Raw genomic sequence first — 14,344 nt, 5'->3', positions numbered from 1 at the left:
TTTATGTTATGTTATGACGATTATTCTATATAATAACATCGATTCTATAGTTTTTAAGATAGAAAAGCGAAAGTTTTTTTTTTTTTTTTTTTTCTTTTATAATTGCTCCGCTTCCTGTTATTATAATAAGATATTAATTATCAGAGTAACGAAGGGCGTCGTGTCGTGTAAAGCTTTTTTTTCTCATCTCTTGTTTCTATGCATCATTCAAATATGGAAAAAAGACTTTTATGTAGAGAAGATGACGAAAAAAAAAGAAGAAGAAGAATAACAGATTTATAGATTTGCCTTTGTATGCATTTACATTATTCATACACTTCCATATAATATTTAATCAAACTTACAAGAATGCGGTGCGTATGAATAATATAAACTACATGTTGAATATTGTTTTATAATATATAAAAAAGAGCAGTGAAGAGATGAGATGAGACGAGACGAGACGAGACGAGGCGCACGCATATAATTATGTAAGCAAATTTATGATGATAAATATAAATATAAATAAATTCATTTTCCCTTTATCGTTCGCACTAAAAAATATTCTCTAAAAAATCCCAACGATAATATTTTATTTGAAGTCTTTGTTCGACTTGCGACTATTGGAATTTTTATGGGAAACGCCTTTCATTTTGTTACTAAACAGAATAATGGCGCATATTAATTTCATCATTGAGCGTAAAGCAATAAACGTAAAGAGCAGGCGGCTCCGCGTACGAATGAATTTTGAATAGTGTTTCATTTTTTTTTTAAATTTTGTTTAAATTTTTCGTAACAACAAAGCTCATAAAGAGGCGGCAAATCCTTACGTAGTTATGATGTAAATATATTACAATCCTAAACCTGTTAAGAAAGTATTGTAATGAAAAAAAAAAAAAAATGTTTTAGATAAGAGACGAAAATGCCAACATAGACATATAGACTATTCAAAATAATTAATCTTTGCTTAAAGAGAGACTAAATTCTACTAACCTACTGCTAAGTCTTTTAAGATTTAGTGGGAGCTTGTTCCAGCAACGAACGCGAACGTACAACGAACAATTTATCAGCGACTGAGGTCATTATGAAGACAATATGACTATTTGGGGATTCGTATTAGAGATCGGCTAAATTGAAATCGCCTGTAACGGAGGTCGGGTGATTGAAATTTGACTTTCAATAAGGTAAGGAATTCAAAGAATGTTCGGAAATACGACACACGAAGACACATGATCTCTGAGGCGGATATTACAGATAAACATTATAGACATTATATTATGAATGATTGAGTTTAGTTTAGCAAGATTATATAGAGAATATGCGGCAACGTTTGATTTATGGATTCTTGGAACAGAATGGCAGAATACCTCGGTCTTAAATTATCCAAGGCAAATGAACGTTTCTGTGTTAGTCTAATTTTTGTTCATTTTAAAATTGTGGAAAAACCGTGAGGTAGTAAGAATAATCGATGATGGGAAGTAAATGGAAATATTAAGTTTAATTAGCTGAATGAAGAATCCATTAAACCTTACGGCGGTGGATTTAAATAAAAAATCCATTTTATTAACGTTGGCAAAAGAGAAAGATCGATATGCGGGACATGAAGACGGCTTTTAATAAAGTAGTTATTGAACTTATTGCCGTCCAAGCTGCATAACAGATCAACAGCTTCGTGCAATAGGTTCCATATATTTTTTGAGTTCGCATTAGAGAATCGTCTTTTCTTTTTTTTTTTTTTGGAACCTATAAGGATCTTTTTCCTAGTACATAGGCCTAGAATGTGTCTGCCTGTTATCATTATATCATGAACATAGTGTTGATATGCTATGCTAAGCAAGCGCGAGCATGTTATCTCCCGAGAGTTAAGCCGGGAATTGAGAAAATTTAATAACAGAAGTTGGTAGGAGAAAGAAGTTCATGAAATAATTCTTCTGAAAAAAGATGAGTTGGTTTTTTATACAATTGTTCGAATACAACACCAAGGAAAAGTCAACCGCACGCAAGTGACTGGTCAGAGCATTTAAATCTTTTCTACTGTAATGGGTGAAAAAGGTGAGTGGTTGAATATAATCGTCTCTAATAGAGATGTCAAGAAAAATGAATGCATGTTATGTCAGGCATTATTGCTTGCTTCGAATTAGCAGGAGCTATGTGTCCACTCGTCAAATAGTAATCTATAAAGGAACTAGTAGATCAATATTGAAGACTGAAGTGGTTTGGGAGCGATATATGCTTACAGATCAAGTGGTTACGGTAGCAAAAGGACCGGATATCGAAAGATTTAAAAGATTTGAAGAAATCGTAATTGAAATCACCAACTATGGGGGCATTATCGTGGAGCACGAGCAAATCTCTGTGATCTTCTTCTGCAAATGCGCGTCAATATCTCCTCTACGAATGTAGACATCAATTATGATAACTAGCTTATATACGCCGAATATTTGAACGGAATGAGTCAGTTCGAAGGGAACATTTGAGTTGAGAAGAAAGTTGAAGTTAAGAATGCTGTCAAACAAAAGTGAACAAGTCTACCCTTAAATCAATTGATTGCAAATAAAACCACGATCTTGTAATACGAACCTGATCGGGAAAAGAATTTCGCAATAGTTGACATTGGCAATAGGTCCAAGTTTATCATTAAGCAGCGTTCATATCGATGGATAGCAAGGGCAAGGTTAATGTACTTGCAGAACTAAACACATACAAATGCATCGTACATCATATCGAATAAGTAAATAAGATATAGAAATCTAAATGAATAAATAGCAAATACAACAACTTAAATATTGCATTTTTAAATTGTAAGTAAATCAAAATCAAATGAGAAAAAAAAAAAACGAAGAAACAACGAAATAATTGAACTGCCAGATAAACCGAGCTAAGCTGAGAAGCGAAAACATCACTTGGCTGCTGTAAACATAAAAGCAAATACTGATATGAAATTTACATTGTGTTTCGGGAAAGAAAGAAAGAAAGAAAAAAAGAAGAAGAAGAACAAGCCAAAAAAGAAAGAAAAACAACAACAACAAAATAAATATGGCGGCCTCACAAGGCTGTGAGGCAAGTTCAAATTGCGGTTTAAGACACTCATCAATCATATTCGTTCATAAGGCCGTAGCAGTCGGACTGCGTTGGAGAATCGTCGTTTCCGAAAAGCGTTACCGTCGGTAGAGAACTTCAATTTGTAGAGTCTTCAAAAACATGCGTGTCGGGTGTTCTAGCTTCGATAAAACCACCAATAATATCACATCATTTTAATATAATGTGACTTGAAATAATTCTTCTTCTGCTTTTTTCAGTGATATTATGACGTTGAGAACAGATACGATTTTTATGGACAATGGACTGATTAGGTTTCACACGCGTTAAACTATTCTTCTAACGTTTTAAGATCTGCGTCAAGTTAACAGCCTCACAATATGCTTTAAAAACTTGGCATCAAAATTCTCATTGATTTGATTGGCGACAAATTGCAAATTGGTCAGGCAAGCACCGTCTGCCTTCGACACTCCCAACAATTGCACAAAAAGGCGAAAGGTGAGGGCAGGATAGTGATCATTCAGTGGCAATGTTTCTACATTCACTATGTATGTAAATTATTTTCGCATTTCATACATGACATGATTGATGACTGCAATGGAAGCGACATATCGCCTTATGCACAAACAACAAACAACAATTCAGCGAAATAAGTAGACTGGATTAAGGGTAGCAAATTAAATAGCAATTGCCCGGAAAAATTAAATTGTTTGAATAACTTGCGTCATTTTTTTACAGTAGTTTAATTAGCATTTCAGTAGATAAGCAGAAAACAACTACAGGCACTACGGTATAGGATTGTCCAATTGTTCAATCATTAGTTTTAATGAATTTATCGCGTGTAGGGTGCGGTGCGCATAGTTAATAAATAATTAATGTAATTGATTTTATTTTGAAAGTCACGTCTCCATTCTTATCCTTTGGAGGCAGTCGAAAAACTCTTGAGAGATTTCGTAAAAGCGAATCACTGAACCTGACCAAATTTACCTTCGCTCGACCATTTATCTGCCGTCTGCTATTGGACGCATAGTGCGTATGCAAGTTGAAAACGTGCACAAACCATTCGTAGTACAAACATTTACAAAAGTTTAAAAAAAAAAAAATGCCGTCCCCCTGCTCCCCCCCTCCCGCGGATGAACAACATTTTTCGAATTTTACAAGTGTTGATAGCCGCATTAATCCTCAATGTGACAATCAAGCACTTATTGCAAAGGATTTTCACTTTAAATTGAAATTCATTCTTACGTGTACAAGCAAGCACAGGCTGGCTGGCTTATAATAATGAAGTGATTATAAAATTTTATAATCTTGAACTTGACAACACACAATCCCGACAATCACATTTTAAACTTAATTAATTGGTTATCATACCCACAAATCTTATCGCATGAAGTAACTATAACGCGTAAATAAAAAAAAAAAAAAGGCTACAAACAAATTCTTTTCTTTTGAAAAATTTTGTAAAAATAATTTACAAAGAATTCCGGAAATGGCGAAGAGCCCTTTCAACAAAGCAATGAATGAAACCAATCGCGTTGAAAATGAAAGCCAAAAAAAAAAAAAAAGCTTTCAAAGCAGAATAATGAAAGGAATATAATAAATAGGACAAGTTACGTATGTGTACGTAGATTACAGCAAAAATAGTAAAAGCGTGAACAATTAAACGACTACTTACTGACTGACTGACTGACTGGCAGTCCGCACTTGAAGGCCGTGAAAGTCTTGATATTTGCACACAAAAGATATTCAGTTATTACAAAATATTTCTTTCGAAAAATATTTCATTGAGCAACAAGTTTAAAACAATATTAAAAAAATAAAAAAAATAAAAAAAATGGATGAACAGATGGACGGTTTAGACTGAATGTTTTATTAATTATTCTCTGGCATATAATTGTTTTCATCACCTATTCTGAGTAAACATTTGTCGTCTTGCAACTTGAAAAGAGCGAGAGGACTGCAAGCCAGAAAACGGACATTGATCATTCAATTTCTTTGTTAATATTGATGGAAATTTTATGCACTCTTTGCGGCAAAAATTCATAAACTTAATGCATTCTTTTGCAGTATTTAATAGCATATGAAAGAATGTCAAGATCTAACTAACCGACTTGTTTGATGAGCAGCCGTTCTCTTCTAGCCCTAAAAATACTTAACACACCTACCATTATGTGGTTGTATACGATTATCGAGAGCATTTGAACACTTTGCTATACGCTGTCGAGGAGCTATAGGCAAGATTTGGAATAAGACTTCAATATCGGCCGTCTAAAGGCGATCCTTCTGCACATGAGACACATCAAGCTCGCCAGATTCATTTATATTGCTGTTTACCTCTGAACGAGAGAGGAGATCCATATTATTGCCTCTGTCTGCTAATTATGGGGAATGGAAAGGCGCTATCGGTCAATTTAAATTAATGCCTTGTTCCAATAAGACGAATTTATGCACTGTACGCAGTCTGTCAAGCAATCGATTTATTACGCAATTGCGTAATCTAATAATTTCAAACAATTCCGATGTCGAGCGCTTTCGATCTGGACTATTTCTTATGAGTGAAATGGGCGAAAATAGACCAGGCCAAATTAGAGGTGCCAAAGTAAGGCAAAATAGATTGCATAACTAATTATTAAATAGTTTTCAAAATAGAGGCAATTACAGCTACTCTATAAGATTATTTCAATATTTTATCGATAGTTATCGATAATTAACGATAAAATTTGCTTTCTCTATATTTCACACGTGTTATTTATATCTTATTTATCCGAGTGTTTACATAATTAATAAGTTATGGATTTTATTTCATTTTTATTTATTTTGTTTCTTCTCTTGTTTGCTTTTTTTTTTTTGTTGATCTATTCACTCTGTTATTGTAATATTATTATTAAAATGATTGCGATAATTTGCTTTAAAATCACACGTGTTAACAATAATAATCATGACGATAATAATAATAATAGTAATAGCAATAACGAAATTGAATTGAAATGTTTTTTGGCTCATGACGATTCTCGCGACGCCCAACATTATAAATTTAGCGCGAAGCCGGAAAAAAAATAAAAAATATTGTATATCGCATTAACGGCATTGGGGAAAGTCTCCAGTTGATTTTAATTTATTTCGAATCTTTGACGGGCAGGGCAGACACGATAGCGGCCAGTTGAGATTAAATCATTTTAAATATTTCGAAAGTGTTGCAAAAAGCACAACACATTTAATATGCTTGCATATCTATGCGGCCAACTATAACTAAGGAAACATATGCCTGTAGAAATAATTTGTTTATGTTTGGGTTGGATTATACTTTTACTTATGCTATCTAATCTTGAAAATTGCAGGTAAAGAAATACACACATTGGGTAGTATTTCAAACAATTAACGGCCATAAACGGAACTAATCGCGAGAGATAATAGAATTTAAAGAAACAAAGTAGGCATAGAACGCTTTTACAAACGCGATTTCGTATAGTTCTCGGTTAATAAGGTTTATTTTCGCCTGCATACGTATGTCAATTTATGCATATTCGGCGGCTAGCTGCCTTTCTTGCCTTTACCTTATCAAAAATCATAACAACAATAAACAACAAATGGCTTTTTATATGAATTTTTATTTATTTACTCATCATGCTATCATAATAAGAGCATTATTACAAAACGGACAGACACAAACTGTTACAATATGTGATGACATCTTTCATTAATTTTTTTTTTTAATTTCTTTCCTATAATGAAAAAAACAAAGGAAATCAACAACTTTATATGTATAAATGCATGAGCATGCATGATCAAATATCAATTTATAAAAGCAAGTACAGTGGAACTTCGAGAGAAAAATTCCGTAGAATTTTAAATTCTTTCTTTTTTAAAATATATCTTAACGCTGAGAGTTTTCACACAACGATTCCGAGTAATGTTTCTTTTTATAAGGTTCAACAAACTTTCTTTATATAGAATGGATAAATAGATATAGCTTATTACGTGGGACAATAAGTAATTGTTCTGACAAAAATTTCCGTGAATTCTTTTAAACTTTCACATACAAGTCTGCATCGAAAGCAGTGACTTGTTGTTCACTTATGTTATCACGACTTTGTTTGAAAATGCAGCAAGATATGTTAGCACTTTCAAAGCTGATTTTTTTCCTTATCCAAGATTTCACATTACTCCAATTTTCCTAAAGTTTACTTTATTTATTTTATTTGGATACAGTTAAGTGACACCGTCACTTATAATTGTATACATATATATATGTATATATATATTGTTGTGAAAAAACAAAAGATTGGATGACAAAGGCAAGACAAAAATTCATATGTGCATTTATTCGAACCGTGCGCCAGTTACTTTTTTTTCTAGCTGACACATCATCTGAACCATATGCGAATCATACCAAACAAGTCGTGTGACATATGTTTTTTTTTTTACACTTTTGTAGCCATTGATACGCTACAAATTAAGATTCACTATTTGCACTAAATCTATTGCACTGAAGGTATGGGTAATTGACCATGGCTAAATCGGTTAACAACCCTCAACCAGTAGAAACTCCGATTAACGCAAACAGAGAGAAAAATTTAGTATGAGTATAACATGCGTACAGCTACACAAAAATATCATCGTTCACAATAACGAGAACAGAACAAAAACATTACAGTCGGCCAATACTGATTATTAGACACGCGACACTACCTCATCTAGTACCGTTATTCATTCGTTTTAATGATAATACATTTAATGCCGTTACTTTTCATGAAAACTGAAAACGTCAACCGATCATATTATCAAAACTCAGCAAACGTAGATGTTGGCAACTCTGCGAGAAAGAAGACAATTTTTTTAATTTCTCTTGATAGAAAAAAAAAATAAAATAAAGTGAAATTTTCATTGTAAAGTTAACACGAAAGTACTTTGTGGCTTGAAGTTTCCCAGCTACACAAAAATAAACTAACAAACAAAGGAAAAAAATTTCTCAACGCACATTTTGCTCGTTATGCAGCTTAAACGTGGCGCTTATATACGTGACACACGCCAGCCAGCCAAAGTATAATTAGTGCGCGCTATAGTGTGTAAAAATCCATTATTGTTCTATGCAAAGGCAATAACTACTAAAAAATTCAAGTTTGAGCCAGGGGTGCAAAAAATTGTATCTTGCAATGTACAAATGAATGAATATTGGTAAGTCAGCTGATCACTGAGTACGTTATCTTATCATCGTCGCAAAGAAATCTTGCGAAAAGCCGGGAAATTTAAAGAAGTCGAATGCCTAGAAAAGTAGGCGGTCGCAGTTTGGAAAGGGTTGAAAATAAAAAATGAATTAAAAACAATTAGCAGAATCGAAAACACAGACCAGTTAACAGAGTTCGTAAATTTAAAGTCTGGAATTTTTAATCAAGTTTAATAAAGTTTTCAGAGTTATTGCAAGAAACTAAAAGATTAAGAAAAACGCTTAAAATTATAGTGAAGGCACTGAACGATATTTGCATGTCATTAGCGTTGTTCAAGATTCTCATGGTATGAACGCTAGACGCGATGTCATCCAAATAGTGTAGGTAGTATAGTTGGGGGCGGGGTAAGAAAAATTAGGCTATGAAATCAGCAGGGTTGAAATTCAGAGCCAGACTAACGGTTATAGAATCAGAGTTCAGAGAAATCGGAATCAGAAGCAAAATATAAGTGACCAACTGCATTAGCAAAGAAACACTTAAGATCTTTAAAATCATTCCAAAGCCAGAGAACATTAGTATGAAAACGTCCACGGCGGCAAAGTAGATGGAAGCGCAAAGGTACAGTACTGGAGCTAAGTGCAGATTGGGTTGGGCGAAGTTCTAGCCAAATCGATCATGGAGGTGCGGTGCAGATTATAAGTTGTTGCTTGTATTCCCTTAGTCTTACAGTTATGCTTGAATAACAATTTTACGTTATATTTAATTATATATGTGATAAATAATAAATAAACACATATGCAGCGTGACGATGAATTTTGTTAACACAGTAACCATAAACATCGGTAACGTTTCTCCCATAAATGCATTTAATCCGTTCAAATCTTTCCAAATTTGCAATGCCCGAACAACCATAGTTTCATAAAAACTGTACACAATATCAGGTTTTTCATCGATTCATTCTTGTAGAGAAGATCGGTACTGTGGTGCCCATTATATAATAACATATAATATGCTGGAGTTATTTAGTATCGTTTTGTAAATGCATTTACTCTGCAGAATTTTGAACTTGATCACAAATCGATGAAGATTATCGCTTTTTACCGATCATAAAAATGCCACGAGTGCCGCGACTTTATAAACATACTCGAATTTAGATATTAATTTATTCCAAAATCAATCTTATGATCATAATTGGCCACTATGTCTGCTATTAACCTCACAACATGGTAAAAAGACGTGGTAGTAATACAGAATTTATTTGTGGGAGTTTGTTGAATCAAATCTATCAGATCGTAAAATATTGTACGATCCAATTGAAAATAACGTAATTTAAAAATTCATTGTGATTGTATGAAAAGGCTAGAGAATACTTGCAAGGCGTCCTACTCGAACGATTCATATACGTTGGTCTTTCGTGTAGAGACTGGAGTAAGCAACTCAACCATGGCCACTAACTCGAGGGGAAACTCGATTTGAGTTGACATCTCAGGCAAGTGAAAGACACAAAAGGGTAAACAGACAGAGTTATTTAAATAATGAAAATTCATAAGCCTTGCGTTAGGCCCTTCAAAGGATAAGAATTCCCAAGGAATCAGCATAAATTCAGGCCAAATAATAGCGGATTGTCGTAACAGTTATTTTACTAAGCCCACAAACAGTCTTAAACGACGAATAGAGGAGGTTCAACAAGGCGATCTGTATATCAATTATCGCCATCGTTTTAGTCTTGGCAGTATCAGTACAGATAACAGACTGATCAAAGTTCAGGTCAGCAAAATTTTTAAAGAAATGTACACTGGAAACTGCACCACAAATAGCAGGCAACATATAACAAGTGATAGATATTCCCAAAATACACAAAGTAATACCATATATATATATATATATGATATAAGGAAACTTAGTGTTTACGCTGTAGAAAATTATCGTTCACTTTTTGAAGAAATTATTTATGGTCGGTTGATAGTATTAGTCAATATTTTACGATTTTTCAAAGGCTTTTCATCTTACAGATCATCACATATTGCTTCAGAAATCGCCTTTGTATTGTATAAAAGAAAATGAATAATTTTTATATAAAATTTATTGCACTAATAGTAAACAATGCTTATTGTACCGCAAGGAACTGAATGGGTGGTCCCTTACTTTGCTCAATAAAAAAAATTAAAAACAATTTTTTATATTTGCTGATGTTGTTTGCTTACTACACCCGTTGAAATATATTTTACCTTTAAGAACTTATAGTGAAAGAGATGCATTTCTAATATTTGAATTCTGAGAAGAGAAAATTGATTAGTTTTAGGCTTAATCCTCCTTCTCTCATCTACATCCTCCTTCTGCGTTCAAACGCAGCTTACCCAGTAAAATGGCCGAGGAAATGTTATTAGGAAACAACAAAGCAGTCAGCGACTTGCACATGAAGGAGTTGAAAACGGGAATAGCTCTAGGAATTGGAATTTTATCTTAGCTAAATCACAAATCGAGTGTGGATCTATATAGATGGAATGTAAATTAATGATATATCTTCATCGTTAATACAATCACACAATCACAACTATTTTGAGGTAGTAAAGACACTACAGTATGTCATAATCTCTTCAATTTGTGCGGAATGAAACATTCAAACTGATATTGTATATAAGCTAAGATAGTACGTTGTCCATACAACAATCATACTGTACAGGAATGTATGTTATTCGGTATTAGATATTAAAAGGATGTACGATTATCAAGTTCCACTATATATAGGTTATTTATGAAATCTATGGCACTTCAATACAAGAAATATAACGAATTTAACAACTCGTCGAGGATAGATGGTTATGAAAACGTAATAAAGTAACGAATAAATTGCGTGGGGAGCGAATGCTGATATTTAAATCTTCATACAAAGAATATTTAGTTTACGTGATGGAAACGCTTCTGCAGAAAGGTGAGCATATCCATCACAAGCTTCGCTTCGCTTCGCACAAGTAAATTTCTTCTGCCCAACACTTAATGGAATGCAATCATAATACATTGTGTATATGTTGTTATGTTGTACATTAAGAAATAAAATCTAGTCTAATCTAGCCTCTGGCGCTATAAGTATATTAAATTATTATATATAGCATTTATATATGAGGAATTGATACTAATTAAAAAACAAAAAAAAAAAAAAAAAAAAGAGAAGAAAAAGAAAAGAAAAAAAAAAAGAAAAATTCATTTGACCCAATGGTAAATGTTAAACAAATAATTATAAGGCAGAGAGGAGTGTCATGGCAATGCGAAGGAGTGGCGGCCACATTAAGCATTTTTTGAGCGCATACTTGTTCATTTGTGCTAAGAAACCATAACGAGAAGATTAATTGGAACAAATTGCAATAAGAATAAAAAATCAATGATATTTAGATGGCATATAGCATATGACTAAGCTAAGCTGCTTATTAAGAGAGTTAACTTTAAAGATTTCCTTTTCCATTACATACGTAAGAGTAGACTGACTTGACTGGACTACATTTAATTTGTTTGCATTTATTTTAAGAAAATACAGGAAAATTTAAAAAAATTCGTTTCCTCTTAAAGGGATTACGTCAACGTACTATATAACAATAAACTCGATGATAATCGTAAAAAAAAAAAAAAATAAAAAATCCATTCAACTCCTTTCAATTTATATAACTATTTTCTTAAAGTGTTTAACACATTGTATGCTGTGTCCGTGCCGTGACAAGTAATAACATTTAAGCCAGCAGTAAAAGCGAATCGCATTGGAAAGTAATTTAAAAACTTTCTTTCTTTCATATCGAAATCTTTTTTAACATAAAAGTTCCATTTTATGAGTAATCAATCCATCCCATCTGAGAATACGTTTACCATGCCGGGTTTACCGGGTAGGTCAATCAAACGAGCAACTTCAGCCTGTTTAGTTTAAGGATCCATTTCAATTTACTTACGCGCACGACCCAACCCAGATTAGTTTGTTTAGCTTGGGATTTAAGCGTTAAATGAAAATGCGTTCGTGAATTGAACGAAAGAAAGAATAGTAATAAAATGTGAATACTCGCAGCAATATATGCAGCAAATTGTTGTTGAGCATTGATCGCTAGGCGGTTGCCAAAAATAAGAAAGTAAAAATTACACAAAAGTGTAATAAAAAAAGCGCATTTCACATGTATAATATGTTTACGCTATTTTTAGCGCACAAAAAATGCTTTTCACTTTCATTTTATGCTTCTTTTTTTTTTTTTTTTTGTTTTTGTTTTTTATTTTAAATGCGTTAATTTATTTTGTGTTTTTCTTTTCATAGCGACGGCCGAAGGATGGCGGTATAATCATTTTGTCAAAACGTCTATAGCAAACAGAGGGAAGTATATATATATATAGTTTTAATCGGCAACAAACTATGAATCGATAGAAATATATTCATCTGTCTGTCTGTCTGTCTGTCTGTCCGTCTCTCTGTCTATCGATCTGGCTGTCTCTCTGTCTGTCTGTCAATCTGTCTGTCTGTCAATCTGGCTGTCTGTCTATCTCGCTGTCTGTCTGCCCGCCTGTCTATCTGTCTCCCTGTTTCTTTGTCTGTCTATCTGCCTCTCTCTCTGTCTGTCAATCTGGCTGTCTGTCTGCCCGCCAGTCTATCTGTCTCCCTGTCTCTTTGTCTGTCTATCTGCCTCTCTGTCTGTCTGTCTCTCTGTCTGTCTATCTGGCTGTCTATCTGGCTGTCTATCTGGCTGTCTATCTGTCTCCCTGTCTGTTTGTCTGTCTATCTGCCTCTCTGTCTGTCTGTCTATCTGGCTGTCTCTCTGTCTGTATATCTGTCTCCCTGTCTCTTTGTCTGTCTACCTGCCTCTCTGTCTACCTGCCTCTCTGTCTCACTGTCTCTCTATCTGACTTTTTTGTAGCCTAATATAATTTTTTTTTTTTGTTTTTTTTTTTTTTTTGTTGTTATTTTGAGTTTTCTATTTCTGTTTGCGTCTGAGCTTTAATTTAAACGATGGCAACGTTCTCTAAAAGTCATTTTTATGTTCATGTTCACCGCCGACGCGAGGAATACAGTACATTTTTGCATTCTGACTGTACTGACTGATGATCAACAGCATCGAGAGTAGACATCATTTGGTCGATTAAGTACATTTATTCTTGATCATAATATTATATATACCTCCTCTTGCCTGACTGGCTTTTTTATACATGTCATGTCCCTGATTGACTATCTATCATAAAGACTTAATTACACCCTGGCATATACGAGAAGTCGTGTACAAAGCAATGCGATATAATATAACAAGGCAAAAAAGACATCAACAAATATATGTGATACACTGAAAATTGCTTATGAAAGTGAAAGGCGAAGGTGTCTAAGATTCGTCATGAGATGGCTATAATTTCTAAATTATTTTCATCTTTAATTTAATGTAAACAAATACAGGCGCCGTTCTGCGTCGTCGCTCTACAATGTCCTAGACCCAAAAAATAAATTTAAAAAATTTTTATATTTATATTTATACTTATTAAATTAGATGATTTTCCAGTATCAAGTAAAACTTTTGTAAAAATTTATTTTTAATTTTTTTTTTTTTTTGGTACGCAAGAATAAAGAAATTAGAGAAAAACAATATTTGCACAATTTTGTGCTTAGGTAGTCCGTAGAAACCGGGAGAATGTTTTTTTTTTTTTTTACGCCATTAATTATTGCGACGGAAGATGATCCTCGAACGGAGTGTTGCATTAATTCGCTTAAAAGTTTTCAGAGAAACGATTTCTTATTGAACAGTTATTTACATGTTTACTCGGGCCAAAAGTGCAAAAATGCACTCGATCAAGCCATGTATTGTAAGTTAAATTTGCGTTTAGAAGAGTTTCACAATTCAATTTTATGGGCATTACACGACCTATGCATTGAACTTTTGCAGTTGTTTTCCATTAACCAAGTCTACGAAACGCGACAAATATTTCTATTAAAAAACCTATTATCGAAGCATGGCGACACAAACTTATTATGCCTTTCATTATCGTTTTAATTACGTCATTCAATTATGATTAATGCAAAGATTTTCTTTTTGCGGGTAAATGGAAAATCGAGAGCAATAATATCAGTCGATATTTTGCCGATAATCATATTTCAATAATAATGAGATGCGATTTATGGGAATGGCAAAACGAAATATGTGGCACCCATA

Source organism: Glossina fuscipes, unplaced genomic scaffold (assembly GCF_014805625.2).
Source record: "Glossina fuscipes isolate IAEA_lab_2018 unplaced genomic scaffold, Yale_Gfus_2 43, whole genome shotgun sequence".
In the NCBI taxonomy this organism is placed as follows: domain Eukaryota; kingdom Metazoa; phylum Arthropoda; class Insecta; order Diptera; family Glossinidae; genus Glossina; species Glossina fuscipes.
Note: the sequence above shows the minus strand (reverse complement) of the source record.